Genomic DNA, 4,925 nt, shown 5'->3' on the forward strand with positions numbered 1-4,925 from the left:
GGTGCGAGTGAGTGAGTAAGTGTGTGAGGAGTGAGTGAGTGTTGAGTGAGCTGAGTGTGTGATTGACTGTGAGTGACTGAGTGTGTGTGTGAGTGTAAGTGTGTGAGTGTAAGTGTGTCACTGTGTGTGAGTGTAAGTGTGTGTATGAGTAAGTATGTGTGTGTACTGTGTGTACAGGGCACATGTGGAGGAGTCTGTAGAGAAACGCGACTGTCTGAGGAAGAGGGCCCTAGAGACGAGGTGAGAGCCACTCTGTGGGTGGGGTGGTGAGGGTGGGTGGGTGAGGGTGGGTGGGTTAGGGTGGGTGGGTTAGGGTGGGTGGGTTAGGGTGGGTGGGTGAGGGTGGGTGGGTTAGGGTGGGTGAGGGTGGTGAGTTAGGGTGGTGAGTTAGGGTGGGTGGTGAGGGTGGGTGGGTGAGGGTGGGTGGGTGGGTGAGGGTGGGTGAGGGTGGTGAGTTAGGGTGGGTGGGTGAGGGTGGGTGGTGGGAGAGGGTGGTGAGTTAGGGTGGTGAGTTAGGGTGGTGAGTTAGGTGGTGAGTTAGGGTGGTGAGTTAGGGTGGGGTTGGGTGGGTGAGGGTGGGTGGGTGGGTGAGGGTGGGTGGGTTAGGGTGGGTGGGTTAGGGTGGGTGGGTGAGGGTGGGTGGGTTAGGATGGGTGGGTTAGGGTGGGTGGGTTAGGGTGGGTGGGTGAGGGTGGGTGGGTTAGGGTGGGTGGGTTAGGGTGGGTGGGTGGGTGAGGGTGGGTGGGTGAGTTAGGGTGGGTGGGTGAGGGTGGGTGAGTTAGGGTGGGTGGGTGAGGGTGGGTGGGTGAGTTAGGGTGGGTGGGTGAGGGTGGGTGAGTTAGGGTGGGTGGGTGAGGGTGGGTGAGGGTGGGTGGGTGAGCGTGGGTGGGTGAGTTAGGGTGGGTGGGTGGGTGAGGGTGGGTGGGTGAGTTAGGGTGGGTGGGTGAGGGTGGGTGAGTTAGGGTGGGTGGGTGAGGGTGGGTGGGTGAGCGTGGGTGGGTGAGTTAGGGTGGGTGGGTGGGTGAGGGTGGGTGGGTGAGTTAGGGTGGGTGGGTGAGAGTGGGTGAGTTAGGGTGGGTGGGTGGGTGAGGGTGGGTGGGTGAGTTAGGGTGGGTGGGTGAGAGTGGGTGAGTTAGGGTGGGTGGGTTAGGGTGGGTGAGGGTGGGTGAGTTAGGGTGGGTGGGTGAGGGTGGGTGAGTTAGGGTGGGTGGGTTAGTGGCGAACGGCGGTTGTTGTTGTGTGTGACTGATTGAGTGACTGTGTGTGACAGTGAGTGACTGAGTGAATGTGTGTGATTGACTGTGAGTGACTGAGTGTGTGAGTGCGTGAGTGTGAGTGAGTGAGTGAGTGCGTGAGTGCGTGAGTGAGTGTGTGATTGACTGTGAGTGACTGTGTGAGTGAGTGTGTGAGTGACTGTGTGAGTGCGTGAGTGTGCGAGTGAGTGAGTGAGTGTGTGAGTGAGTGAGTGTGTGATTGACTGTGAGTGACTGAGTGTGTGTGTGAGTGAGTGTGTGATTGACTGTGAGTGACTGAGTGTGTGTGTGAGTGTGTGAGTGCCTGTGTGTGTGAGTGCGTGAGTGTGTGAGTGAGTGAGTGTGTGAGTTTAAGTGTGACTGAGTGTGAGACTGAGTAAGTGTGTGTGTGAGTGTAAGTGTGTGAGTGTAAGTGTGTCACTGTGTGTGTGATTGAGTGTAAGTGTGTGTGTGTACTTTGTGTACAGGGCACATGTGGAGGAGTCTGTAGAGAAACGCGACGGTCTGAGCAAGAGGGCACTAGAGACGAGGTGAGAGCCACTCTGTGGGTGGGTGGGTGGGTGAGGGTGGGTGGGTTAGGGTGGGTGGGTGGGTTAGGGTGGGTGGGTGAGGGTGGGTGGGTGGGTTAGGGTGGGTGGGTTAGGGTGGGTGGGTGAGGGTGGGTGGGTTAGGGTGGGTGGGTTAGGGTGGGTGGGTGAGGGTGGGTGGGTGAGGGTGGGTGGGTTAGGGTGGGTGGGTGAGGGTGGGTGGGTGAGGGTGGGTGGGTTAGGGTGGGTGGGTTAGGGTGGGTGGGTGGGTTAGGGTGGGTGAGTTAGGGTGGGTGGGTTAGGGTGGGGGGTTAGGGTGGGTGGGTGAGGGTGGGTGGTGAGTTAGGGTGGGTGGGTGAGGGTGGATGGGTGAGTTAGGGTGGGTGGGTGAGGGTGGGTGGTTGAGGGTGGGTGGGTGGGTTAGGGTGGGTGGGTGAGGGTGGGTGGGTGGTTGAGGGTGGGTGGGTGAGGGTGGGTGGGTGGGTGGGTGAGGGTGGGTGGTTGAGGGTGGGTGGGTGGGTTAGGGTGGGTGGGTGGGTTAGGGTGGGTGGGTGGGTGTGGGTGGATGGTTGAGGGTGGGTGGATGGTTGAGGGTGGGTGGGTGAGGGTGGGTGAGTTAGGGTGGGTGGGTGGGTGGGTGAGGGTGGGTGGTTGAGGGTGGGTGGGTTAGGGTGGGTGGGTGAGGGTGGGTGGATGGTTGAGGGTGGGTGGGTGAGGGTGGGTGGGTGATTGAGGGTGGGTGGGGTTAGGGTGGGTGGGTGAGGGTGGGTGGTTGAGGGTTTGGTGGGTGGTTGAGGGTTTGGTGGGTGGTTGAGGCTTTGGTGGGTGGTTATGTTAATGTGAGAGATTAGCATGATGTTAATGTGAGAGATTAGCATGATGTTAATGTGAGAGATTAGCATGTAACTGGGCACGGAAGTGGCGATGTTAATGTGGGAGATTAGCATGATGTTAATGTGAGAGATTAGCATGATGTTAATGTGAGAGATTAGCATGTAACTGGGCACGGCAGTGGCTATGTTAATGTGAGAGATTAGCATGATGTTAATGTGAGAGATTAGCATGTAACTGGGCACGGCAGTGGCGATGTTAATGTGAGAGATTAGCATGATGTTAATGTGAGAGATTAGCATGTAACTGGGCACGGAAGTGGCGATGTTAATGTGAGAGATTAGCATGATGTTAATGTGAGAGATTAGCATGTAACTGGGCACGGAAGTGGCGATGTTAATGTGAGAGATTAGCATGATGTTAATGTGAGAGATTAGCATGTAACTGGGCACGGAAGTGGCGATGTTAATGTGGGAGATTAGCATGATGTTAATGTGAGAGATTAGCATGTAACTGGGCACGGCAGTGGCTATGTTAATGTGAGAGATTAGCATGATGTTAATGTGAGAGATTAGCATGTAACTGGGCACAGAAGTGGCTATGTTAATGTGAGAGATTAGCATGATGTTAATGTGAGAGATTAGCATGATGTTAATGTGAGATTAGCATGTAACTGGGCACGGAAGTGGCTATGTTAATGTGAGAGATTAGCATGATGTTAATGTGAGAGATTAGCATGTAACTGGGCACGGCAGTGGCTATGTTAATGTGAGAGATTTAAAGTTGCTTGAATAGCTATGCTTTGTACGATAGGCTTAACCCTCAGCTGTGTGTATGCTGTGCGCGCTGTAGGCTGTTGGAGATTCTGAACCCGAGTCCTATGAACTACGAAAAGCACGACTTCCAACTCCAGGTGGCGCAGCACAGACCCTTGATACTCATCACTCGCTGTGTTTGAATCCAGCAGTGCGTTTCCCAACTCGTAGACGCAGCCTTGGGGAACACTGGGACACACGCAGCGCCGAGACGATCACCACTCGCTGTGTTTGAATCCAGCAGTGCGTTTCCCAACTCGTAGACGCAGCCTTGGGGAACACTGGGACACACGCAGCGCCGAGACGATCACCACTCGCTGAGTACGGGTAGGGTACGGGTAGGGTACGGGTAGGGTGGGTAGGGTAGGGTAGGGTACGGGTAGGGTACGGGTAGGGTACGGGTACGGGTAGGGTACGGGTAGGGTACGGGTAGGGTACGGGTAGGGTAGGTACGGGTCAAGTACGGGTAGGGTATGGGTGGGTACGGGTAGGGTACGGGTAGGGTACGGGTAGGGTACGGGTAGGGTACGGGTAGGGTACGGGTAGGGTACGGGTAGGGTACGGGTAGGGTACGGGTAGGGAACGGGTAGGGTAGGGTACGGGTAGGGTACGGGTAGGGTACGGGTTAGGGTACGGGTAGGGTACGGGTACGGGTAGGGTACGGGTAGGGTACGGGTACGGGTAGGGTAGGGTACGGGTAGGGTAGGGTACGGGTAGGGTAGGGTAGGGTAGGGTAGGGTACGGGTAGGGTACGGGTAGGGTAGGGTACGGGTAGGGTAGGGTAGGGTTGGGTACGGGTAGGGTACGGGTAGGGTACGGGTAGGGTACGGGTACGGGTAGGGTAGGGTAGGGTACGGGTAGGGTACGGGTAGGGTACGGGTAGGGTAGGGTAGGGTACGGGTAGGGTCGGGTACGGGTAGGGTATGGGTACCCGTTTGCGACCCTGGTGCGGCCGGGTACGGGTAAGGAATCAAAACCCGTTTTCGACCTCTGGTGGTTACCGGCCACAACAACTCCCCCCACCCACCCACCCACCCACCCGCCCACCCACCCACCCACCCACCCACCCACCCACCCACCCGCCCCCCTTCGTAGGTGTGACAGCACTTGCCCCTCACCCCCCGCACACAAAGACAAAGATCCCCCGTGTAGCCTGTAACAGACTGTTGGGGCAAGTGCTGTTAGCGAGCACCTATGAAGGCCGGAACGGTACACGAGGGGGTGGGTGGCCAGCACCACGCCCGACCGCCTTTGTCTCCCTAGTGGCGATGCTTACACACCGCACCAGGTACTCATTTGAGGCTGAGTCGACCTAGGGGAGGCCCAGGACCGGTTCAGATAATCGTCACTGTTGGTGTTGGCCGTGAGCGGGAATCGAACTCGTGTCGCCGGGTTCGTAGCGCAGCGCGCTAACCGCTACACTACCGCTCCCCACACGCACACACAGACAGTCATCTGTGTGTGTGTGGGGGGTGTTGGTTGGTGTGTATCTTTGTGTG

General features: G+C 57.4%; 1 long non-coding RNA gene across 1 annotated transcript; it reads left to right on the top strand.

The window, feature by feature from the left end:
* The first annotated feature begins 158 nt into the window (after positions 1–158).
* On the top strand, positions 159–3,527 carry LOC133340108 (uncharacterized). The gene is made up of 3 exons (XR_009754833.1): positions 159–240; positions 1,721–1,783; positions 3,464–3,527. It is a non-coding gene; the product is annotated as an uncharacterized LOC133340108 (long non-coding RNA).
* Positions 3,528–4,925: the final 1,398 nt, after the last annotated feature.

The sequence above is a fragment of the Lethenteron reissneri genome, unplaced genomic scaffold (genome assembly GCF_015708825.2).
Source record: "Lethenteron reissneri isolate LAM-NWPU_2019-01 unplaced genomic scaffold, ASM1570882v1 scaffold_757, whole genome shotgun sequence".
Taxonomy (NCBI): Eukaryota; Metazoa; Chordata; class Hyperoartia; order Petromyzontiformes; family Petromyzontidae; genus Lethenteron; species Lethenteron reissneri.